Raw genomic sequence first — 26,933 nt, forward strand, 5'->3', positions numbered from 1 at the left:
CTAGAAACACAATCCAGAAAATGTAAAATGCAGTGCTTTGTACCATGCAGGTTAACAGTGGCCAGCTGAGACAGACTGCAGATTTGTGTGTTGAGGACTGGCTCTGGTCTGGGTTTGTTAAGTGGGCTGAAAAACACAGCAAAGCACCACCAAAGCTTGTACCAAAGCTGTAGTTAGAATTTTTTTTTTGCTTTGATGAAGAAACTATTTCACTTTGATTTTAGACTTTCTTTATAGCTTTTGAGTGGCAGGCAGTCCTTTACATTATTAATAAATGTTTTGAATTTTAAGTCTTTAAACTAAAAAGTTTATTTCTGGGGGAGGAGCTTTGAAAAACCAAGAAATAAAGGAGCTCATCATAACACTTATGAGATAAAGCTGCTTTTTTCACACTGAACTTTGGTTTAATGTGTCAGAGTCATGATTTTAATCACAAATTCTATCTAATGTTGAAATAAATGCCAGGGATGATGACTAGAGGAGCTCTGTCTTTATAAATCTCCCATCAAATAAAGTGGGAAGGTGAAAGTCAGAAGTGTGTAAAGGAGGGATCTCCTCATCAGCACAGAACAAAACTCAGTCCTGTAGAGAGGCCAAGAGCAGACAGAGCCTGTGCCCTGGGCAGTGGAGAGGAAAAACCTGGTCCAGGGTCCTGCACCAGTGGAGAGGCTCTTCTGGAAGTGCACAGAAACAAATCAGTGTACAAGGATGTGGGATGCTCTTACTGGAGGTTTTACTCCTACAGCTAAAAGTCGGGGCTGGCAACAGTTGCTGCTGCTGCAGAGATCTCTCCTGCTCACTCTCTTCCCCAAATCAGCTCCTCCAGATCCACCTCGCCTAGCAGCTCCTTCGGTTGCAGCAAAAGAAATGGAAAGGAGGGAACAAATGGTGGTGGAGCAGCTGCTGTCCTCGTGCCCAGGGGAGCCAATCTGTCACCTGCATGTTCTGAATCTGCCTAGAGCACCCCCTGCACCCAGACAAGGATTCACTGGTGCATCATGCTGCATACCAGCATGATTTAAAGGTCAGGAGGGAGAGATTTTCAATAACTGTATGACAATAAAAACAGGGGTTATATCACCCATCAAACCTGCAGTGGACTTTGGAAGAGGACCTATATTTCCCAAATGCTCCAGGCCCACAGGAAAGGAATTCCCCATCACCCCTGCTCGTCACCTGCTGTGGCATCATACACCGTGAACTCATCAGTGAAGCACACTTCCAGTTTTCAGGGATTTCTACTTGAAAAACACCTGCCAGCTGTCATTCCCACTCGTGGGTTCCCTGGAAACCTCTTAGGGATGTGCAGCAAAGTTTTTAAGTCACTTGCATGGCAGCAGAATGTGAGCAGCAGCCAGAGGTCCCAGCCCACTGCAGAGCCCTTCAGGACTGCCAGTAAATGTCATGTTTCCTGATTTCACTCAAGCAACACGTGGCAGGAGCAGCACCATTCCTGTTAGAACCAGGGCTGGTGCTGGACACGCAGGAAGTTCACACTGTGGTAACATAAAATCTTAATGCATGGTAATAAATACCCTGGAAAGAATTTAATAATATGTTTTGTATCATCATAAATTGACAGGAAGCAGTGAATTATACAGCCCTCTCTAGGTCTTTTCACATGATAACTCTCTTAATAATTGCAGAGTATTTCACCTTTCACAACATAAGGGTTTTGTAAAGTACATTTTAACTTGAAAGAGCCTCAGTGTTTATGCAGGGTTTATACAGATTGATCTGCAGTAATCTATCTAGAGTTCTTTGCCTTGATGAGAGATATTTGAAGTGGTCCTTACTGTATTCTGAAGCTTCACCCATTGCATAAAGAGCTACTTCTGAAAAAGCCCATGATGTGCTGGGTAAAACATCAAGAGCAATTAGATTTAGCGAAATTATTCAGAAGAGGGCCAAGATCAAATAAACATTGCTTTTCCACAGCAGAGGGGAGCAGTCTCTCCCTTTTTGCCTAACAACAAGGTACTGAGAGCGGTGTTGGGAGCAGGATGGGGCCAGGCTTTGATCTCCACAGGGGGCTGGTGTTAACCAGCACTGCGAGCTGCCTGAAAGCCCACAGGTCAAGCAGGTATTTTTAGTTCTGTTTTCAAGACGTAGAAACATACTTTCTCCCATTTCAACAGCAGGGCTATTCATTTTGGGCTGGGGAAGGAGGGGGAACTGCAGACAGATATATTGTTGAGATAAATCAAAACAAAGGAGACATTTGATATTTATCCATCAAGAAAATGCAGAATACTTCCTGTGTGACAGAATGCCTCCCCCGCCCGTTTCAATGGCTATATCCCTCATAAAAGTTAACAGGGAAGAATTAAGGAACAACATTCCACACCGACAGTCCTAAACACCACGATAACACTTTAAATTAAACATTTTGGATGATTGTTGCAGGTCATTTCAGTGATCATTGAAAGAAATTAAACAGAATAATTCAAAATTTATAATACTGCCAGGATCAGAACAAGCTATTGTTTAATCCAGCATATAAAGATAAAATAAAAACATTAACAGACACATTAATTCTTGGTTTTTACTGTAGCTAAGTATGATTTGAGTTCATCAAGGCAACCTTAATGACCAAGCAGGAATGAATCCCAGCTCGTGTTCCCTGCTGCCTTTTCCCCACGGACACTGAGCAGGGGAGACTGAGGCTCCACCTGTTTCCTCCTTTCCGCCCGTGCAAAGGTCTGGGTTCAGGGGTTCTGGTGAAAGCTCTGCTGGAAATAGCCTGCCTGTGGTTGTGCCCCCAAGCCTGCAAAACTTGCAGACATGAGATTCCCACAGACTTGGATGGGAATTTTGTGCATAATCATTTCATTGTCTGACCACAAAAACCATAATTGGAATTAAAACATCAACTGAATTGTTAAAAATCCAGAACCTTGGCACCAAGATAATATGGTTTAACTTTAGACTGAATATATGACATTTGCATCTATACACTATTGTATGTGATCCCGGGCATTTTAGTAGATTTCATTTACTTCACAGAAAGAATAAATTAAAAGTTGCCCTAAATTATGTAGGAAGGATATTACAAACACATACCTTGAATCAAAGCAAATTGCCCCCCCAACACCCACTCACCCATGAAAATTATTTCTAAAAGTACAGTGCAAGCCACAACTCTTTCCTTGTATTTATTATAAAAGCTTTCTTTCCCTTAGTGTTTGATCTAACTATAAAAGACAAAAATGTTTTGCTAGTAAAGCTCAACCTTTGGCAGCCAGCAAAGTGACTGAATTTCCTACAAACAATTTCAGTTTCTCTTGTGTTTACCAGTGTTCTTGTTTCCCACAATCCCCCCGGGAGGAGATAATGTCCCTGTGCAGATGTTCAATGTTATAATTGGGCAGCATTCAGCAGAAATGTCATCAGTGACACAACACTTTAACAATAAAAGAAAATGAAACAGACATCACAGGGGACTCCCATTTCAAAGCAAACCTTCAAGGATCTGAACAGGAAGCATATTTTCCATATTACAAGTTCTCATTTAAATTACAAAAGTACATTGGCATTTATTTCCTTAACGGATGAGTTTATCACCAGTTTAGCAATGAGTATCAATGGCAACTGAAATTACAGCTCCTTTCATACTGAGCTTCTTTTGATAAGTCCTTTCCTTTGCTCACAGCCTCATACAGATTTCTTTTATTCTGACTGTAACATCCAACGTTTTGCATAAATATAAATGTTCATTTTATTAAGAAGAGATGCTGCCATAACACTTTTTATCCTTTGCAGGACAGCAAGAACAATCCATTTCAGGCTGGCCTTGTGCCAAGTGCCACTTTCCAGTCAGCTGTAGCTGAGTGCCTGCTCTCGTGGCCCAAGAGAGCAGAGGGGAAGGGCAGAAGTGGCTGCACAATTCCTGTGTTTGCTCCTGGCTACAGAAGCTGAGGTGACAATGTGACAAGTCCCAGGGCTGCAGCCCAGGCTCAGGGAACCTGTGCTGAGATGTCTTTCTGTGCCTGAATGGTTCTGTTCACTCAGCTAATAACAGTTGTTTCTTTCTAACCACTGTGAGCACCCCTCAGAAACCTCAGGCTCCCCAGCAATGACTGCTCTGAATCCTCTCACTGATAACCAGCCCTGTGGAGACCTGATGTGCTGGAAAAGCTGGGAAAAGCAATCCCACAAACTAATACTGGGGAGAAAGTCTAGAGGTATGTCTAAAACATCATGAATCCATGTTTTGTTCTCAGATACACATTGGGTAACTCTCACTACGTTCATTCACCTAAGAATTCCAAGAAATTCAGAAGCTGAGCAAAATTCAGCTCTATCCCATCAGCTTCATCCAGAAGACAAGTGAAAGTGATTTTTCTGTGTTCTTTCCCAGGACTGCAGTGGTGTTTATTACCAGGAGTGCATTTAGGTGGGCACCACGGGCAGGCTGCAGGGAAGCTCTGGGGCACACACTGCAGCTGAGGATGCTCCCACCATGGCCAGCATAATCCTGGGCCATTGGAGACTGGCAGGCTGCACTGATGAACTCGATATTGGTACAGTAATGCCCAGGTTTTGTCAGGTGCCAAGCAAACCCCGTGTATAACAACATCTACTGTGACTCACCTCTTATCCCCGTGTACAGCAGGGCACAATGTCAGAGTCCCAGCTCCAGAAGGATGAGCCTCAGTTCAACTTACCTCAGCTGGAGAAGGTTTTGCATTTGGCTGCAGAACAAACAAACAAATCTAGTTCAGTTCACAAAAGAAAACTTTGAAGTAACTTTCTAATGCAGTCTGAGGTACAATGTGCTAAAGGCTCAAATGAAGAATTGCAGGAGTCTGTACCTGAGGGGGAAAGGAGGGAACATAAACTGGAGCAAGGAATTCACACAGTACATTTCCCTTCAAAGCATCGTGTACATTTGCAAGCCTTGCAGCTGTCATTTGCATTTTTGTCATAAACATTTTGGTAACACAGTGGAGAAACTCTGGAGTATCCAGAGTGCATCCCAGGCTTGCTGCACCGTGTCTGTCACAGGGCCAGAGCCTGGTACCCTCCACAAGCCTCCAGCACAGCAAGGAGGGGTTTGGAGAATACTCTCACTAACTCAGTGCACCCCACAGTCACCACCACTCTGTGGGACTTTCAGCTGCTGTAACAATTTTCTCCAGAATCAGAAGAATTTTCTTAGAATTTCCCTGTTTTCCTGGCCCTGTCTATGCTTTGCCCCCCTGGAAGGGCACAACCAAGCAAATGCTGATAAAAATTACAAATTTATCAGACGATCAACATACATAGGAGGAAGAGCTCTTTCCATCTCCAGAACTACAATCACCAAACTGACAGCCTTCATGCTGCTGCACTCCTACAGAGTAACAACAGAACAAGGAAAATCGCTAAAGCAAACTCCTATCCTGTCTTTTCTGAGCAGAGTTTCGACCCTTCCAAAGGAGACATCCCTGAGATTTTATCAAGTCCAGCAAGAACTTGGTTTTGTTATTGATCTTATGTGGAAGTTGCACAAATGCTACCAGCCAAGGATGATGGTTTGAAAAAGCTGTGAGAGAAATGCCATCACATGCACACACATGACCTGTAATGACAGGGAAGGAATAAATACAGTGCTGCAGCCACCTCCTCTGCCCTCCTCAGCTCAAACCACCTGCAGACTGAGCTGCTTTCTTAAGCTCCTGCTGTTCTCACTGTGTCTTTGCCCACCTTCTCCAGTCCTTTCATTCAATTGCATTTTCCCCTGCACTAAAATCAAATACTTGTTCAAGGCTCTGTGTAGGTGAGGGCAAAATTCCATCTCTTACTTCATTTTTTCTTTGCTTCTGCAGTCTCTCTCCTGAAGGTTCCCTTAATCTCAGCTCAGGCTCCATGCCTTCTCTCCTGCTAAGTTCTTACACTGACAGTAAGGTCCGAGTTTTGTCATCCCTGATCCTCCTGCCTGTACAAAACCAATCTGCAGACTCTGCACTCATCTCCATATGCTGTGCCCGTATTTTCCCTTCCTTTTAACCACTGGCATAATTGTCATAATGTGCTTTAGTGCCACAGCCTGGTTCAGCACCAGCTGCAGGGTTCTGGCTCCTCCTGTTCAGACCAAACCCCACTAATTCAGTCCCTCTGGTGTGTGACATGTGTGTGACACTGGGACAGAGCTGGTGGCTCTGTGGATCCAAAATAAATCATACAAATCCTGAGAGAACAGGAAAGGGGGAAGAAAGGAAAATGGCAGTGGGAAAAGGTGAGAAATAATAAACAGGAGAAATTTTGTGTGGAGGTTCTGATCATAAGCAGATCCTACATCCTTTACCTACTCCTAAAAGAGCTGACCCTGACACTGAAAATCTTCACATTTTGAAATATAAAGTGATGGGAAGAGGGTAGGATAGGATAGGATAGGATAGGATAGGATAGGATAGGATAGGATAGGATAGGATAGGATAGGATAGGATAACACTTTCAGGAAAGCAGCTATAAATCAGTATTTTTCCCTGGATAGCACTATGAGATCCTGAGCTATACTCTGGATTTAACAGTGGAATTTCCATAATCAGTGAACACTTTCTAGAAGTTACATTGCAGTGCTTATATAATGAATCAGATCTCAGATTGCTGATACACTTCAGTATCTCAACAGCAACACAGCAGCTGGAAATAAGGAATTCAAGAGCCTCCCTGTCTGATTCTTCTGTCATGATCCACAAACTAAGATTTGGCATTTAGATCCTTTCAAATAAAACATCAAGGGCAGTGAAAGGGGTTGGGAACAGCTTCAGAAATGTGCCTTAAATCCTCTACCATACTACTATGCATGTACATCTGTGCTGGCTCCAACAGATCTTGGAAAGTTTGATTTTTTTTTTTTTTAAACTGAAAAAGAGACAACCAGGTCTCAAAGAGACCCTTTTTGATCTCACCTGGAAGGAAAGTTCTAATCTGGCCCTGAGAATCTCCACAGTTCAGGCTTAAAAGACAAAAGAGAGGAGAATGTGAAAAGAGCAGGAAGCAGCACATAAAGCAAATGGGCTTAGAAACGCAGCCTGGTTCCTGGGAATGGCACTGAGTGGAGTTATGTCCTTGGAAGGTTGGTTTTGGAAAAAAAAGCTGTCTCAGAGTTGTGCCAAAGCCTCTGCTTTTGCTTTGGGTGGCAGCAAATGGGACACGACAAGTGGAGCAGAGCAGAGCTGCTGCACTGCCCAGAGCAAAGGAAGTTCCACTTAGGGGAGAGCAGGAAAGGGAAAGGTTTGACCCCTGAAATTGCCCACCCACAACAGAGGATTTACAGAAAACAGTGCCTGGGAAGCTGCATTTTAGAGCACTTTAAGAACATTTATCCAAACACACACACACACACACACAATATATAAAAATTAGTGTCTCTCTGACTCTGTGTTTTTGTTTTTCTGCACACACAACAGAATTTTTTACATATTTATTGTAGTTTGTAGTCCTTGAATTGCAGTCAAAGGAAAATGTAAGAAATTAAGAGGTAGTGAAAGTCTGTAGTAGAAAATGACAGTAGCTGCTCTGCACTGGAATCTGTCCATAAATTCGATTGCTGTGTATAGAATGTTATCAACAGAACTTGTACTTGATGAATGAAATATGGAGTGACAGGGACTGTTTTCAGGTGGATATTTGCAATAGATTCGTGCAGTTAGCAGAAGTTCCTGTATTTACTTTTCGGTTTCCCCAAGCTCCTGTTAATGTTCCCTCTCCTCAGCAGGTCAGGAGCTGGGAGATGCCCTCAGGTGATGCCCAGAGGTCCCTGCTGAGCAGAACCCACGGCAGCTCCTCACACAGAACCGTCCTGCTCTGCCCTGGAGCAGCCTGTCAGGAAAGGACAGTGACACTGGCACAGTGAGCCTGTGCCCTGTGCAGGGGCACAGCAAAACAGACATTTGGGGTGTGTGGCCCAAAGGAAACGTTGCCAGCCCTGGCGTTGCACTGGTGCTGCTGGAACTGCGGCACCGCTCCTGCACACCCAGCCTGAAAGCATCCTCCTCAGCCCATGGATCAGGGAAGGAACTCCAAAAAGTGATCTTTTTTGAAGCTTTTTAGTCCTTTCTTCCTTTTTATTGAGGAGCTGATGGCCGTGGTACAGCAGTAAATCTCTCCACCTTTCAAAAGTAGGTTAGCAGCCTGAGCAGGAGTGGTTCCTCTCCAGCAATCCTGCCTCCTCCCCCAGCACACACCCTTTTTAATTGCACATTTTCTAAAATAGTCTGAGATCAAGATCAGTAAATGGTCTTTTTGGTGCCAGCACAGAAACAGGAATATGTCAAAATGCCCTGCACAAACTCGCATATCTGTGTGTATCACAGACGGCGTGTTTCTCTGCCTGCTTTTCAACAAACGTCTTTCCAAGCACACTTCCATGGCACAGCAAGCTGCTGAAGTCTTTACCACACAATGTTTTTTTTCTTTCTTTACTTTTTTTTTGAGGTGGGGTTTTTTGGGAGTTTCTTTTTTTGTGTGTCTGGTTTTGCTTTTGGATTGAAGTTACTTGGGTTTTTTTTCGCTCCTTATTAACAAAACAAATCCTGTTTTACTTGTTTACCCTCGAGGAATTCTGCTGTTATGGTGATTTTCATAATTTTAATTGTAGTGCAAATGTATGAAAGTTGTCTTTCTAAAAGACAAGCTGTCTCACAATAGCACAGTGGTCCATGCTGGGGACCTGTTGTATTATTATTTGCACAGTAGTTGGATTTCTCCTTGTGGAGTACTTGGATTACTCCATGTAAAATAAGCACTGCCAGAATATACAGTAAGTTTCATCTCAGAGGAGTCTGCCAGCTAAGTAAAACGTTAAAAAATTAAAATTAAAAAATTTCCTTGTTGTTCTGAGTGGTTCTGATACTCCAGGCACTGGATTGTCCTCCCAGCAGCTCGGTGCCTGTGATTCCCTCCTGGGCAATGGGGCTGCACGTGGACAGGCTGAATGCAGGGAATGTGGATTATGGCATGTGAAGGTACAGAGAAGAACTTCAGCAGTTTGCCAGGCTTTCCACAGCTTGCTTGTGGAAATTTTTGACACTTTTTCAGATCACAATCAAGATCCTTAAGCTTATTTAAAAAAATTAAATATATCTAACATATCAGTCTTAAATTATTGCTTCTGGCTACACTGAAAATTTAAGTTATGGAGTCATTAACTAAAGAAAGGCCTATCAGTTACATCAACATACATCGTATTTTTCTCACTAGAGGGAAAAGCTTTGTCATAAAAATATAAATCTTGCCATTTCACATGTGAAACAGAAGGCAAATTAAACTAGCAATACATGGAAGGTTTGCTATATGAATGAACTGAGAGGCATTAAATAAACAGTCTCTTGTTTGCCAAAATATTGTTTCAGTTAGTCAGATGTCAACACGAACCTTTGAACCACCTCTACACTGACCCCCTGTAGACAGGAAGAGAAATCTAATTTGCATCAGGATAGTAAACATTAAACTAATCTTTATTTCCAGAGACCAAATTTATATTTTTATTTTGATTTATTGGATATCAAGTGTCAGTGCAAAGTGAATGTCAAAGAACATGAGTTTTCAGACTCCTGAAAAGATGAAGAAAGGCCCTAGAGCAGTGAGCAGAACAGATCATGTTTCCTGTTCCAAGAGACTCTTGTTATAGAACTTTGATGGTAAAATAAAACTCTTTAATCTGGGGCATAATCCTGAAGATAGCATGCTAAAACTTGAAGGACACCAGCATGCAGATGTTCTGATGTTTTAAACCCTGGGCTACCTTGCTTGCCAAGAAAATTTAATCTCCTGACATGTACCTTCATGAAGAGTCTGCTGCTAATGGTGTCTGGGGGACAGCAAGGCTCCCTGCTGGCAGAGTCTGATCCCGGAGCTGCTGCTCAGAGATGGTGGAGAGGAGAGAACTGTGAATTTCACTGGGGATTTGCAAAGATTGGAACCTGGCTTGTGGAAGTTTTCTTAAAAACCTTTACTGAAAAACCTGCAGTCTCTCGTATGTTGAATAAACAAGCGAAGGAAATGTTTTAATTTGTGCACCTGCCATGCACTGAGCAGCTCTGAAACCAAGAGATGCCACTTGTAGAAGGATTTACAGAGCTGAAGCATATTAATAAAATCCTCACTTTTACCAAAACCTCCTGGGCTGTATGCAATCCTTCCTTTAAAACAAGTAAAAAATGTGAAAATGGGCTGTTAAGCAGAAAGCAAGTTATCATTAAATTAAGCAAACGTGCTTTTTAGAGTGATCATAGCACACATAAGCACGCCTGAAAACCCCACAGGAGGGGTGAACTGGGGAAGGATTTGTGCTGGCCACTGTGCTGAAGTTAGAAATAAAGAGTTTGTGTTTTCAGCTGGGTAAGAGCCACTGAGCCTTGCTCTCAGTGAGGCTGACTGGATCCTGGCAGGAAGGACAGGCAGCTCCAGGTCTGCACTGTCATTCCCTGGAGACATCAGAGCAGCTCTGAGCAGCCAGGAGCTGCGTGCAGGGCTGAGCTCAGCGTGGGAGAGCTGGAGGGATTCTCCACACAGCTCATTCCACAGGAGAGGATGGAGAGCCCAAGGAAAGCGAGGACAGCGATCCCATCAGCTGCACTTGCAGGCAGCTCATTTGATTAAAATCTCAGTTAAGCAAATGTAGTTTCCAGCATAATCCATAAATCCATCCATGGAGTTTTCAAACACCCAGAGAGAACGGAAGCAAAGCCAGTAAAAGGCTCTTACTCCATTCTAAAACGCTGGGAGGTGGCCACAGGACTCAGTCTGGATCCCACCCATTAGATCTGTACAGCCTGTCAGACCCAGCAGAGAATTTCCTGTAAAAGCCCAGCTTCCAGGGTTTCACCGTTTTCTGCTGGGGTGGTTTCCACTGTCCGTTGGAAGTTTCCTTTGGAAGGCCGTATTTCAGATTATTCCATACAGAGTGAGAAAGAGATGGGCTTTCTATGGATTTTTGGGAGGTAAATCTTCCAATGGTTACAGATCATAGCTACAACAATGAAGTCGGTCAGAAAGCCGAGCGCCGGAGATGCTCGAATTCCTCTGTAATTAGCACATCGGGAACATCCAGATGCCAAACCCTAGCAACCTCGAGGAGCGTGCAAAGAAGCTGAGGAACACAGCAAAGATGTGACATCAACGTGACCCTGGCTTTTTACACAATATCGGGCAGCTGGAAGACTGCTCCTCCTGGAGGGGGAGGAGTGGGGGAAAGGGAGCAAGAATAGCTCAAGTTATTGCTTGGGAATTTTAGTATTTTTATAACTGGGAATTTCTCAGGGTATTTTCACTTTTCACTTATTCTATACTCCAACAAAAAGTGGGCGTAAAATGCAGCCCATCAAGCGGTGTTACTCTCCTAGCTGATTTTCTGCTTCTGTGTTGTTCTAGGAAATTTAAAAGTAAGAACTATGTAAACTGCATAAATCCTTGTGGAATGCCAAATTAGAGAGGATGAGGAACACAAGAAGGATGCTGTACTCAAAGAAAAGTAAAAAATCGAGAACGTAGTAAAGTTGGGGTCAGGAATTGAGTTGGCCCGATTCTCTTCACAGGTATTTCTCTGTGTGTGTGTGTGTCTCTTGTCCTTCCACAATGGAGCAGCAATAATGTAACCCCTGCTTTGGCTCTGCAGAGCACCGAGGGATGCTCAGTAAATCAAACAGGTGTGAAGGGGGGGAAATCAGCCTAACCCTTGCTTTCCACATACAGAGGTTTTGTACAAAGAAACTGTGGCTGAAAAGAAATGTAGGTGTTTAAAATTAGATTTATTTTAGATACTGAAGGTAAAAAGCCCTCAAAGGATGTGAAGTATTTTCTACTAAGTCTAGATGTCACTGTCAGATTTCTCTGAATTAGAGGATTTCTTGAGGAATGTAGATACTGCTGTAAGAGTGCAGAAAAGCCAAACATGTATCTACACCATTCACAAGGCAGCCTCTGATTCCAATCAAAGCAAGCCAGGACCAACATAAATGGATGATATATAACAAATGGAGAAATCAAAAGGTGGCAAAGCTTCTTGCTCCTTCCCCTGGCTCTGTGTGGCTTGCCACAGGCATTGTGACACCTTAATGCCATTCAGCAGCTAGAGGTAAGTGATCTTCCTTTCCTGCAGGCTTGCTGTGCTCTGTGGTTCTGTAGTTTCTTCTCCATCTTTCACATATTATTGCAGTCTGGGGTTTTTTTTCCTCAAAAATACCATTTGATTTCTCTTTTGGTTGACCTTGTCTCAAATTAGATTCTGCAACTGTACTTTAGAAAACCACCTACTGCAAGGTGTCTAATCAGCAGTGTGTGCTGATCCCCAGCGAGGAGCTGCTGGGATTGATATCGGCACTGTGCATTGGCAGTAATCACTGAGCTGTGCCAGGGAGGCTGCATTAATCCAGGAGCATTCCTGAGCCCCAGTCTTATCAGTGCTAACTAGACACAGCTCAGTGACTGCCATTCAGCTTTGCAAATCAGAACCCTAATGCAGGTTCTGATTCATTCTACGCCTAAGTCTGGACTGATTTCCTGGTTTCAATTGTTCCTAGGGTTCTGAAAGATTTATACTTTAAAAGGGAAATGTTCTTACTGCAGATAAGCAGGGAGATTGTTCCCTGTTTGATATAATAGGATATAATTCCTAAATGCAGGGAAGATGGAGCTTGTGTTTTATAAGGAGAGAACACTTGTTTGTGTGTGGCTGAAACTGTTATTACACATCATTAGGACTTAGTGAAGCACAGATGCTGAATGGATGTGGGAGGATATTCTTATTAAAAATGGTTTCACATGCCCCAACCACAATAGCTGCAGCTCTGCCCGTGCTCTGAATTTCTGGCCCTCCTTTCTGCGCTAACAGCAGCCCAGGATCCATGTCCCTGCATTCCCTGACTCCTTTCCCTGCAGGGTTAGGGGCCCTGGCTCTGGCTGCTCCCAAACCGTGGGGCAGCCTGCTTGACAGGCAGGACAGAGCAGTGAGCTGCTGGGGCTGTTTGTACCATCAACGTGCAAACAAACATTAAAATACAGAGCAGCAAAACAGAGATAACATAAATGGATACTTGTAAACAGGCAGTGGTGTATCATGGCTTTCTCACAGACAAGTTCTTGCTGATTTGTTCCTGATTCTGCCCGAGCTGTAATCCCCAGGAGCCAGCACTGAACACAGGCTTTGCAGGGAGCAAATATCTGTGATTGGATCTGCTGACTAGAAAATACTATGGGCCCTGGTCCTTTCATCACTTCTGACAACAAAGCTGCTAAAACAGGTTTAACCTAATTATGATAATCAACCAGACAATTTAAAAGAAAAAAAGTAAGTCAGTGTGGAACAGAGAAAATGTCAGCAAAGAAAGAGGTGAAAGTTAAAGAAACTTTAAAAATCTGTCTAAAAAAAGCCAAACCATACCAAGTTCCTGTGTTCTTAAGAATGCCTGCCAACATTTCCATTAATTTTGCCATACCACATCTTCATTAAAGAGTAAAAAACCAACTTCAACTAAAAATCACCGATAAACCTTTCTCTTCAATTTGTCTCCCTCCTTTGTCTTTAGACTCACTGGTAAGTGCAATTGAACAAAAATAAAGTGTTATGATTTGTAGAACCCCCTCCTCCAGTTGATTTGCAGATACTTTTGTGGTGGAACCAACAAAAAAAGTACTCCCCTGCTATCATTTATTTTTTTAACAAAGCCAGTGGAAAATAACCTTTGATCTAAAATAATCATCACTGGAGGAACATTTGGCATAGAGGCTGTAGACAACAAAATGAGCTCCATCAAAGAAAGGACAGCAGGAAAAGGAACACGGGATGAGGGCAGGGAGCATCATTATAAATACAATTACATTAAACTCCACACTTTAGGGCAGAAGGGCTGATACAGCCGTGAGAGAACCAGCTGAACATGATAAGAACGTACCTTTTTAAAAGATCGTGCTATTAGTTTCTAAAAAGACAAGTGCTCCTAATCTGTGAGCTGGTCTATCAACACAAAATATGGATTAAAGACAGGCTTGGCTGGATTATTAAAAATCTAATTTACATCAGCTTTATCTGAAATCGTGTCCCTGACACCCCACAGGAGAGAAGAGTATTTGCAAATTCACGGATAGGAGATGGAGCTTTCACTTTTTAATTTATGCTGTACATTTTCACTTCCTGGGCTCTGCTTGGCATTTATATCCCTCAGTGCTGCGGCTTCGGGGTGCTGAGTGCTCTTGGATGGAATTCTCCAAGGAATGTTTAGCTCCTATAGATAGCAAGAAATGCAAGGAAAGGAAAAATTTTATATACATCTTTTAGTACTTGTTTTTAAATCAACCTTGCAAAAATCATCCGTGTGCCAGGAGCCAGGACGGGAGAAATGCTTCAGGGAATTGTGGGGATGCTCACAGTGCCCCTCCGAGGCCACAGCACGAGAAAAAGATGTTTGCACCAGCCCGGCTTCCTTCATTCCCAGCAAGGCAACAGCGAGTGAAAATCACTCGTTTACAGGTGATCACTGGAAACTAAAAGTAAACACTTCTAAAATACGTTCCTCTGTCTTCTCAAAAACATCGCAGGCCTTTTTAAAATCCTATTTCTCTGTTGAAACACTGAATACAAGGAAATACAGTCTCCATACAAATTTCTGAAAAGAAACACTTAATTTTGCAGCTTTCATATATACAGATGGAAGACTGGGAATATAGAGAAAATTACGACAAAACTCCTGGGTACAAAGAATGTTCAGTGCTCACGGAACATCAATTCCATCACTTCTGCAGATAAACGGCAAATAATTGCTGCTAATTCAGTATTTGTACTGGCAATGTATAAGCTTGTGGAACATCTCAAATTCACAAATGGCCACTGGAATGAGCAGAGAAATGTCTGTATTGTGCAGGATTGACCTGCAAATGCAAGTTTGATTATATCAGGAATGTTTAAAGACCTGAAAAGAATATGCACATTTGCAGAGGCTCTTCAGCTACAAGAATCCAAAGGGGTTTCTGGCAGTTTTGGAAATGCAAAGCTTTGGGTGTGTAACCCCTTTTCAGCTGATTGTACAATTTGCAGAGTGATTTTATTTACTCCCATTTCCCCGGCCGTTTTGAGGATTAAGGTTTTCCAGAGAAAGATAGCCAGTAGCAGATAGAAGGCTTTATTCTTCCGGAGAGTTCAGTGAGCTGGGCATTTCACTTGTCTCAAAATTTACCCTTCTTAGTTGCAACTTCAAAAAAAATCTTAATCTGCAGAAAAGGAATAATGGAAGTGCTCGACTTGAAAGAGGCACTGGGAAGATCTCTCCTCTGGGGACACGCTCGTGCTGCCTGACAAGAGCAAAGGAATAAAAATGAAGAGAGCAAAGCAGTGGAAATCCCCAGTGTTTGTGACATCCCTGACACGAGGCAGGGCAGGAGCACATTGCCCATGGCTCTGGTTGTTAGGGCAGGACACGGCAAGACGTGGACACCACCTGGACTGTATCTGATCTCAATTTCGGTGCAGGGGAGGCCAAAGGCTCCCACCCATGGCCAGAGGTGTTCTTGGGGGAAATATCCCCTTTGTGAATCCCAGACCTGCGGCCAGGAGCGTTTCCCCAGCGCAGCCTGCACCGAGGGGATGGAGGGGCAGGGAAAGGAGGAAGCTGACACATGTATCTGAGCTCCATGGAACAAATGAACGGCACAATGGGCTTCATGTGCTACAGCTAATTTACATTTCAATATCCCACAGATATCCCCTCTGCTGATTGTGCCCAAAGGATGTGCTTTCAACTTAGTTACAATCTCTTCTATTCTGCTACAGATTCAATTTCTATTAGTTTTTATATCTGCAGACTCCTATGTAACTTTCAGAATCAGGGAGGATTACCGCACTGCCGGGGGGTGCTCAGCTGAAATGGAGCATATGGCTATTAATATAATTATGAATCTGTTGCTTTAGGCTACGTTAGATTGCCTTTGGGTTCTGATTCTTGAGAAGAAAGGATTGAACTATAGTCACCCTTCTTTAGTGCGAAAGATCTGGAATAAATAATCACTTTTTCACTTTTTTTAAACAAAACTATTATTTGCATGCTTCATTGAGGTAACCTTCAACATAGCAAAAATTTAGACAGGGTCTTGACTCATCACATTATCTGTGGCACATTTAGCTTTAAGCATTTGTTTTTGTTTGCTTTTTTTTGTTAAATGGAAGTTCATAATACCTTTCTAAGGCTCAGTACGTTTAACTCATAATAATAAAATTCATATTTATCTCTAGAATTGCCTGCTTTTCTTCAGTTCTGTGTCTGGATGCATTAATGCCCTTTTGTGTCCTGTTACAGCAAAGGTGAATTACTTTCTTGAAATAACATATTTCAAACTATTGTATCTTGGGTAAGAACAAACTGAGAAGCACTGGTCTGCAAAGAGAAGCTAAATTAACATTTTATAAGCTGGGTAACTTGAATTGCTGAGAGCCAATTACATCAAGCATCAGTTGAAATCAAAGCTTCAACTTCTCTCTCCAACACACTAACTAGCCTGAATGTAAAGCATCAGATAAACGGGGCTGGAGATTTGCATGTGTGAATAAGAGCTGAATTAGAAACGAATCTGAAGGGTTCCAATGTACCGAAGATAAGCCCCAGATTTCCACCTGACACCTCCTGCGAGCTGGGGAACAGGACACAGAGTAACAAAATTGTGTCGGGGGTCTGGAAAGTGTCAAAGGGTTTTTAGGGCAAATGGAAAAGTGGTATTTAGAGGGGTAGATTTACACAGAACTACAGAACTGGGTTTTCTAACTTTTGTCTCCACTGACAATCCCCCTTTCTCTTCTCAGTAAAATGAGAATAAAGGAATTTTCAGGGAAAGGGGGAGAACTGAGATTGCTTAGTACTTTAAGTCCCACAGCATGAAAAAACAAACCCTGCTTTACAAGCGAGAGAGAAAAAGAGTATGAATGGAAAGATAGATTTACTAGAAGAAGAGCATGTAAGCAGATACTGAAGTTCTGGAGTGGTTCTGATTTACAAGGAATTAAAAAGATCTAAAAGGAAGAAGCTTTGGAGCTATTTTTTATTTAAGACTTCACATTATGATGATTACTCGATATCTTTCCTCAGATTAGAAAAACAACCTCGTGTGACTGAGCCTAATTGAGAGCCAGGAAGGGAAGGTGAGTGATGGTGTTGGAGTACGTAGTCACCTGAAAATGAACTGTCAGCAGATCCAGCTGACAAGAGAGAGATTAAAATCAAGCCTTATCTCGTACCTGGCCCTGTCCTCAGGGAACGGTGCTCCCATATGTGGGGTTTTTTTACAGTTTGGCAGTGCTCAGCATGGACTGAAACAACTGTGATATTATATAAACAACCCATTGACTCACACAGGGCTGAACATCCCAGGCAATAATACCCACTGAAAGTACAGAAGTCATCAGCTAATTGCAAACTGCAGAGCTGCGTGTCTGAGCAGGCCCTGCAGAGTGCTAATGTTAATCTGCAAGTACAGGGAATAATTCTGTACAATGAACTGGGCTGTCTCCTAAGGCAAGCTGTACATTTTGCAGGTACCAGTTTGCAAACTGAGAATCCAGGCACTACTATTTATAAATATCTCAGGTGTAACCTCATTGCAGAAGACCTGCAGAGAACCTTAGGTAGTTTATGGCACATCTTGCACAATATTTCACTCACATTTCTAAGGTCTCCTTCGAGCTGCCACAGCCTGAGCATCTTGCCCCACATACAGCAGATTTTAAAAGAAACGTTGATTCAAACCCATGATTTCCCCTCCCTCCCTCCCTCCTGAAACCAGAGGCACATTTTCCCTGGAAGCAACTCTTTCTCATAGAGATTTTATTTTGATATGTCTTTTTGTCCTGCAATGTTTCACCACCCAGCAGCGCTCTGCTCATCTGCACTTCAATGGCAGAATTCACCAGAGGTCCAGGTTTAAATAGCACATCTTGAGATGGGAACAATGAAGGCGGGGGAATGGCTCTGCAATAAATAAATAAATAAATAAAGTCCTATCACACACTTAAAGCCAAATGCCTGCTGGGACTTGGGTTCAAAAGCACATTTGGAAACTGATCCCTTGAGAAGATATGTTTGTTACGGTGTTTGGCCTCAGGATTTAAAAGGATTTGCTTTTAAGCTGTTACTTTGCTCCAAGTATGTGACTGGAGGCCTCAGGTGTGAAAGCCCTTTGATAAAAGGGACCCGTGTGTGCCAGATAGAGCAAGTGAAAAGCATTAACGGGAAGGGGAAGGATGGGACAAAGTACATCGAGTTTAAGGCAAGCAAATGCTTGGAATGCAAGAGGGATGAGAAATCACAAAAGCCCTTGAACTTCTTGCTTTGCATATGAAAGTGATTATGGAACAAACTCTCAAGGAACTGAACACCAAAGTTGCAAAAAGGGTCACTTCCAGTTAATCAGGTGAAACCCATCTGGAACCTGAGCACAAAACCCTCCATAAAATATGGCTGGAAGGAACCCCAGGGGTCATCCAGGCCCTTTGCTCCAGTGCAGGATCAGCCCTGCTTAGGTCACTCCAGACAGACAAATGTTTCTCTACCTGCACTTAAAGACCTTTAGCGGTGGAGACACTGCGGTCTCACCACAGGAAATGTGTTCCGGTGCTTATTCTATTTCCATCAGAAAGTGTTTCTTAATGTCTGACTTGGATGCTTTGTGCTGCAACCCACGCCTGTTGCTGCTCATGCTGTCTGTAGGGGATAGAGAGGAGCCTAATCCCTTTCTCTTTGCCAATCTTTCATGTATTTGATGATCCTCTGGTGTCTGAGCTATGTGGCCTCATCACGCTGCTCTGGTTCCACGGCAAAACTGCATCTGCTCTCTTATCAGAGAATCTGCAGCATTTGCATTTGAGAAGTCAGGTGCACCATTTTTCACTAGCCTCAAGATAATTCCACATTGTTCCTCAACCACTCCTATGTGTTCCCGGTAAGGTTTGGGGTGTCCCAGGCTGTGTTCCCTGTTAGGTTTGGGATGCTGTCCCAGGCTGTGTTCCCTGTTAGGTTTGGGATGCTGTCCCAGGCTGTGTTCCCTGTTAGGTTTGGGATGCTGTTCCAGGCTGTGTTCCCTGTTATGTTTGGGGTGTCCCAGGCTGTGATCCCGGTTAGGTTTGGGGTGTCCCAGGCTGTGATCCCGGTTAGGTTTGGGATGTTCCAGGCTGTGATCCCTGTTAGGTTTGGGATGCTGTTCCCGGCTGTGATCCCTGTTAGGTTTGGGATGTTCCAGGCTGTGATCCCTGTTAGGTTTGGGATGTTCCAGGCTGTGATCCCTGTTAGGTTTGGGATGCTGTTCCAGGCTGTGATCCCTGTTAGGTTTGGGATGCTGTTCCAGGCTGTGATCCCGGTTAGGTTTGGGATGCTGTTCCAGGCTGTGATCCCGGCTGGGTTTGGGATGCTGTTCCAGGCTGTGATCCCTGTTAGGTTTGGGATGTTCCAGGCTGTGATCCCTGTTAGGTTTGGGATGCTGTTCCAGGCTGTGATCCCGGTTAGGTTTGGGATGCTGTTCCAGGCTGTGTTCCCTGTTAGGTTTGGGATGTTCCAGGCTGTGATCCCTGTTAGGTTTGGGATGCTGTTCCAGGCTGTGATCCCGGTTAGGTTTGGGATGTTCCAGGCTGTGATCCCTGTTAGGTCTGGGATGCTGTTCCAGGCTGTGATCCCTGTTAGGTTTGGGATGTTCCAGGCTGTGATCCCTGCTAGGTTTGGGATGCTGTTCCAGGCTGTGTTCCCGGCTGGGTTTGGGATGCTGTTCCAGGCTGTGATCCCTGTTAGGTTTGGGATGCTGTTCCAGGCTGTGTTCCCTGTTAGGTCTGGGATGCTGTTTCAGGCTGTGTTCCCTGTTAGGTTTGGGATGCTGTTCCAGGCTGTGATCCCGGCTGGGTTTGGGATGCTGTTCCAGGCTGTGATCCCTGTTAGGTTTGGGATGCTGTTCCAGGCTGTGTTCCCTGTTAGGTCTGGGATGCTGTTCCAGGCTGTGATCCCGGCTGGGTTTGGGATGCTGTTCCAGGCTGTGATCCCTGTTAGGTTTGGGATGTTCCAGGCTGTGATCCCTGTTAGGTTTGGGATGCTGTTCCAGGCTGTGTTCCCTGTTAGGTTTGGGATGCTGTTCCAGGCTGTGTTCCCTGTTAGGTTTGGGATGCTGTTCCAGGCTGTGATCCCTGTTAGGTTTGGGATGTTCCAGGCTGTGATCCCTGTTAGGTTTGGGATGCTGTTCCAGGCTGTGTTCCCTGTTAGGTTTGGGATGCTGTTCCAGGCTGTGATCCCTGTTAGGTTTGGGATGCTGTTCCAGGCTGTGATCCCTGTTAGGTTTGGGATGCTGTTCCAGGCTGTGTTCCCTGTTAGGTTTGGGATGCTGTTCCATGCTGTGATCCCGGTTAGGTTTGGGATGTCCCAGGCTGTGTTCCCGGCTGGGTTTGGGATGTTCCAGGCTGTGATCCCTGTTAGGTTTGGGATGCTGTTCCAGGCTGTGTTCCCTGTTAGGTTTGGGATGCTGTTCCAGGCTGTGTTCCCTGTTAGGTTTGGGATGCTGTTCCAGGCTGTGTTCCCTGTTAGGTTTGGGATGCTGTTCCAGGCTGTGATCCCTGTTAGGTTTGGGATGCTGTTCCAGGCTGTGTTCCCTGTTAGGTTTGGGATGTTCCAGGCTGTGTTCCCTGTTAGGTTTGGGATGCTGTTCCAGGCTGTGTTCCCGGCTGGGTTTGGGATGCTGTTCCAGGCTGTGATCCCTGTTAGGTTTGGGATGCTGTTCCAGGCTGTGATCCCTGTTAGGTTTGGGATGCTGTTCCAGGCTGTGATCCCTGTTAGGTTTGGGATGCTGTTCCAGGCTGTGTTCCCGGCTGGGTTTGGGATGCTGTTCCAGGCTGTGTTCCCGGCTGGGTTTGGGATGCTGTTCCAGGCTGTGTTCCCGGCTGGGTTTGGGATGCTGTTCCAGGCTGTGATCCCTGTTAGGTTTGCGATGCTGTTCCCGCTCCAGCCGTTGTTTTAGCGCCGCCCTGTGGCCGCAGCCGCGCACTGCAGCGCTCTGGAAAGCCCTGGATCGATCCAAGTGTTCATCATCGATACTCGAGGGCTGCGCTTGGTTCTCAACCACCCCAAAAACACCCCAAAAGTATCAAACATCGATACTCGAGGGCCGGCTTTTTTGTCCTTACTTATCTCACTGCCTCATTTCACAGTCACTGCCAAACCCCAGGTTTTTATTGCAGCAGCAAGTTACTCCATTTATAGCAGGGAACAGGAGCACATACAGATCTCGCTGCTCAGAAACTGTCAGATTCCCATTAGGGTCTCAGACAATTCCCTGATGTCTGATATGGACTGTGCTGAACTTCATGGGGAAAAATGTAATGGGAACTTTCTTTTCAGTTCAAGAGAATGCTCCCACATCTGATCACTGACTGACTGTAATTGTGTAAAGCAGCTGCAGATCTTACTTGTTAGACAATTTGAATTCGATATTAGAGAACTGAAATAGCATTGAGCTACAGAGAAGACAGAGTTCATTTAGAAAACTTTTATGAATGCTGAAAATCCTGAACCACAAAATTTTCAGACCATCCTATTCCAACAATACAACATCATGGAGTATTTTGGAATTTCCAGACCTAGATTATTCACTATAACCAGTTTTAAATAAAAATGCAGTGCAGTTGCAGCTGGGATCCAAGCTGGAAAATCTGAAGTGATCTATGTAATCACACCAACAGAAACCATGACTCATTTTGCTTGAAGACAACACAGCAAACACTGCTCAAAGCTGGCAAACACAGGATCGCTGTAAGATGATGTGTCCCTGCTCTGAAACAGGGCACGGCAGAGCTGACTAAATTCTTTAAACATCAAGGAATACAGGTGGCTGATATCCCTTCAGACAGAGCAGCAACAGATCTAAAATCCTGGAAAAATTATATGATGAAAACTGAGGTAGAGGTGAAGTGCCTGATTTTTGTCACCTTTTGATCCTAAAACATTGAAGTATTTAATATTGAGAAAAGCAAGAGGTTTTTTCAGTTTTAGCTAGCTGAAGTCTTGCACACAACAACATTAAATGCAAAAGGGGGAATCTCAGCATTCTCAGTATTTCTTTTTTCCATTGATCTCTTTTCAAATAAGGAAATTAAACAGAGATAACACAAGTGATAGAATACAGATGAAGAAAACGCTTAATCACATCAGAAACAATTTTGAAATCAGCAGCCCATGCATGCCAGGAAACACAGGTTTATGTGGCATTTCAAATGCAGCACAATCTTTTGCCTTTCTCTATTTTAGGACACTTTTTAGATTTTTATTCATTAGATAGAAGTGCAAAGTACATCTCTAAAATGTGATTCAAATCAAATCAGCTCACTAAAACAACAAAATGGGGAAAGATAGTTGTGATATTTAGTTAGGGATGCTGCAACATAGAAAACCCTAAAGCATGATTCAATAGCTCACACCGAAGGTGCAGTAGCCCTGTCTGCTCACAGCCCCAGCAAAAGCACGAGGACAAGGCACGGAGATGTTGATGCTCCTCAGTCATCACCAGCTTCCACAGTTTTCTGACTCAGGATCTTTGAAAGCAGTGAAAGTGCTTGAATGGAACCGTTCTCGGCAGTTGTTCCCTGCATGATTTTGTACAGTTGCTTTTCAAGTGTAATCACTATTGGCTGCTAAAACACCAAATTCATATACTGCCAGGATTGCTTTTCAAAGGCACGGGCGTTCTCAGCATCCTTCTCTGAACTGGATTTCAAGGTTTTGCCTCAGTATCTTTAAACACAAGATCCAACAACTGGTCAGGGCTGACAGCTTTTAACGTGGTCTCTGTAGCACCATTCTGATTCTGCATAAAACAATTCAATGACCATTTACAGACTTTTCTACTGCATTCAGTTCAGATAGACAGCACATTAACGCTGCGAACTGACACGAAGGGGGAAGTATTTTCTTTTGCCGAGTGTTTAGATCACACGCTGTTAAGGTGAGTTACAAAGAGAAACGAGAATTATTGCACAAGCGGGCAGTACAGAGCTGCTGCAAGTGAGGAGTGGGCGCTGAAGGAGCAGCACTTTCAAAAGCAGGGCTTATTCCTGCTGAGACGCCGAAATCCTGGCTCCCCCCGACCAGCACTGCTGGAGCAGAGCTCAGGTGCCCAGTGCCGGTAGATGTCAGCAGCCGCCTCTCCGGCTCCCCCATCCCCTGCCCCGCTCTCCATCCCCTCTCCGGCTCTCCCATCCCCTCTCCGGCTCTCCCATCCCCTCTCCAGCTCTCCCATCCCCTCTCCAGCTCTCCCATCCCCTGCCCCGCTCTCCATCCCCTCTCCGGCTCCCCCATCCCCTCTCCCGGCTCCCCCATCCCCTCTCCGGCTCCCCCATCCCCTCTCCGGCTCCTCCATCCCCTCTCCGGCTCTCCCATCCCCTGCCCCGCTCTCCATCCCCTCTCCGGCTCCCCCATCCCCTCTCCCGGCTCCCCCATCCCCTCTCCGGCTCCTCCATCCCCTCTCCCGGCTCCCCCATCCCCTGCCCCGCTCTCCATCCCCTGCCCCGCTCTCCATCCCCTCTTCAGCTCTCCCATCCCCTCTCCAGCTCTCCCATCCCCTCTTCAGCTCCCCCATCCCCTCTCCAGCTCTCCCATCCCCTCTCCGGCTCCTCCATCCCCTCTCCCGGCTCCCCCATCCCCTGCCCCGCTCTCCCATCCCCTCTCCCGCTCTCCATCCCCTCTCCGGCTCTCCCATCCCCTGCCCCGCTCTCCATCCCCTCTCCAGCTCCCCCATCCCCTCTCCAGCTCTCCCATCCCCTCTCCGGCTCTCCCATCCCCTCTCCAGCTCTCCCATCCCCTCTCCAGCTCTCCCATCCCCTCTCCGGCTCTCCCATCCCCTCTCCGGCTCTCCCATCCCCTCTCCAGCTCTCCCATCCCCTCTCCGGCTCTCCCATTCCTCTTTCCGTCACCGGGACAGGGTGAGGATGCCACTCTGGAACGCTCTGGCTTTGCCCCAGTCCTGCCATCTCCACATCACCCTGTCCTAGCGAGGTATCAGTTTTGTTTGTGTGGGGAGCAGCTGTGCTCAGCTCGAGCCTTTGGGACAGGGAGATTAAACAGCTGCATTCTCACGAGGGGACAGGGCTGATTTAAGCAGTGCTTTCTCCTGGTGCTAACACCTTCAGCACTGTCCTGACACATTGTGACTCTCCTGAGAATGCCAGAGTTGGAAATATTTTTATATCTAGACTTCTTCTCATTTTTATTGAGAAAAATTCTGTAAAATTCAAGTCCCCTTGCTTCATCAGAGAAGAGGGAAACAGACAAACTGAATTAATGTGTGGTTTACATATTGACACTGTTCAGGCATCTCTGGCAGTGGCCAGAATTGAATTTCAGAGGGAATATACGGAACAGGATCTCTTCTCCAGCCTCCAAACTAACCTTCTGTTGTTCAAAGCATGAAGACTGACTTAAATGTGACACCCCTGGATATTATTATTACTCACAGAGATATCCAGTTCCTCAAAGTCTTTCCTTGCTATATTCCTTAACAAGGAAGCAGGATCCCTGTCCTAATTTTGACTCATTGCTGGACATCTGGGATTGTGTGCAACACAGGAGGGCTCTCAGATTTATTAACAATATTTCATGTGATCCCACACTAACGAGGCTATGGGAGCATTTGCCATTTTCATCAGAGCAAAGCTGTATTACTCCAACCTCTAACTGCCTTCCATAGGCAGCAGGTCAGGCCCCAAGACCTCAGGTTCTGTGGCAGAAACACACTCAGCTCAGCCAATGCCAAATGAGAAATTATCTCTGCAATTTGCACGAAAAGTGCTCCAGCCAGATATATCCTTTGCTGTTACGTTGTTCTATGTGGTATTTCAGAAATCATATTCATAGATCAATGAATTCTGTTACTTTAATTCTCTGGATTTTACACTGAGGCTGAACTCAAAATAGATAGGCAGATCGAGGCAAAACAAATTCCTGTATTCGACAAGCTATGAACATTATATCACATCACTTCATCATCAAAGGGCTGATTAATGATCCTGGCATTTCTGAACTTAGCAATTCCTCCTTGTTCAGATATCAGGCATTGCAGAAGCTGTGACAAGTGTCCAAAGTTCTGTCCATTTAATCTCATTAAATTATGGCCCATTCATTTATCTTTCAGCTGTGTTATTTAAGAAGGGCTGCATTTTCAGGCAGGAACCTGAGCAGTGACATCTTGGTAGGCTGGTGGGACATGCCTGAGTTATGGAGCATTTCCTCCCCAGATGACTGCAAGATAACCTTGCAGAAGGTGCCATCGCTTTTCCTGGTGCCACAGCTCTGCCAGTGCTGATTCTCGTTGTCCCCAGGGTCACCAAAGGGGCCTGGGAGGAATTGTGAGCCTTGTTTACATTGGATTTCCTGTTCCCATCCTGTTCTCCAGCACCAGAGCACTCCTGCAGCTCAGCCAGAGGCACTCCTGCATTACACAGGCCACTGGCACTCCACAGAAAGTTTTTGAATTTGGGCCATCTGCCATGTCCCATTAACTTCCACAAAGCCTAACTCCACCACGAGGCTTTGAAAACCCAAATCCTAACACTTGTTTCTTCTTGACCTCTTTTGGTCTCTTTTGTCCTGCCATTAGCTGTGAGTTCAGAACCACAGCCAGAACAATCATAGTTAAAATGACGGCAGTACTTCCTGAAAACGTAACAGAAAAGGGGTAAACATGGAAATTTCATTTGGCTGGCTTGAGTACAGCACAAACCCTCTGATACCCAGACATTTGGGCATTAGGATCTACACCTACATCCAGAACAAACAATTCTTATCAGAAATCGTGGGACAAAAAATTAAACTGGAAATTAAGTAATTCTTCTGCTGAACAAGTACAATTTGCTCAGAAAAGAAAAGCAGGATATAAGCATCAAGTTCTGTCTGGTGTTTTACACCCTGTAAAATCATTTTGTGCATATTGCTTTACAGGCAGATATTTAGAAAAAAAAATACTCTATTGTAACATTTACATCCTCAAAAGTGTCATGTTCAAAAACACAAAGTAAATGTACTTTGAAATGCCCTATCAAAAGGAAATACTCTTTTGCTTTTAATTAAAATCCAGTAATTAGACAAGATTTTACAGCATGTATGCTTTAAATTACAACCCATGTTGATTTCAGGCATGAAAATCTGAGTGATGGTGTGCATGTACATGTGCTTAGTGGATAGAATATTTGCTATTGAAGGTGGTAAAATAAGTGACGTACACAGGAGGTTCACCTTTCAAACTTAGGTGAATAAGTTTCATCTTTCAAACTTAGGTAACTTATTAGGTGTAATATCACATTACATACCTAAAAAAGGTAATGCTGCAAATGATAGCACGTGCATGGAAAACTCTGATTGCTACTGTTAAAATTCTCCATCTTCTTCACCTAACCTATCATAGCTTTTTGCTTCCATTCTGCCCATCCTTGTGATTTTTTTTTTTCATAGGGAAATTCTCACTGATTTTTATCAGTTCAGTACAGGTTTCCTCATGGCCAAGGCTGCAGTCATTCAGAAGGAATTACTCAGACACCAGAACAGCACTGTCCATAATGCTGCCACATTTGAATAGAGCCTGTAACATTTGAAAATATCCTGACCACAGAAACAATGATCTACAGCTCCTTTTTATTCTTTTTTTCCCAACTCACTGGTTTATTTGTTTCTACATCCCATAATCCTTTCACTCTTCCTTGGTATGTCCAATTTAGAGAAACCATCACTCTTCCTCTTCTCATTAAATATGCTCAGAACACTTTGTATAAAATAAATAAAAATACTGACTAGTTTGAAAAATGTATATTTTTGATGGGAGGAGGTTTAAAGCCAAGGCACTAATTAGCCAGCACAGATGCAGGAAGTTAGATTTTGATGATGTGATCAGATGTAAAAGAAGATAATACACAGTCAAAGAGGGGAAAATGATGCATTATACCCTCAAGAAAA

The 26,933-nt window shown here is 44.3% G+C and overlaps 1 long non-coding RNA gene across 2 annotated transcripts in view; it reads right to left on the reverse strand.

The window, feature by feature from the left end:
* Nucleotides 1-218: 218 nt before the first annotated feature.
* The window catches only part of LOC147649866 (uncharacterized), a 33,910-nt gene continuing 7,195 nt past the window's right edge, over nucleotides 219-26,933 (reverse strand). For both annotated transcript variants that reach the window (XR_015277861.1, XR_015277860.1), the window contains exon 3: nucleotides 219-4,694. This is a non-coding gene — a long non-coding RNA (uncharacterized LOC147649866). The remainder of the gene's footprint in view (nucleotides 4,695-26,933) is intronic.

The sequence above is a fragment of the Cyanistes caeruleus genome, chromosome 18 (assembly GCF_971803275.1).
Source record: "Cyanistes caeruleus chromosome 18, bCyaCae1.hap1.1, whole genome shotgun sequence".
Lineage (NCBI taxonomy): Eukaryota > Metazoa > Chordata > Aves > Passeriformes > Paridae > Cyanistes > Cyanistes caeruleus.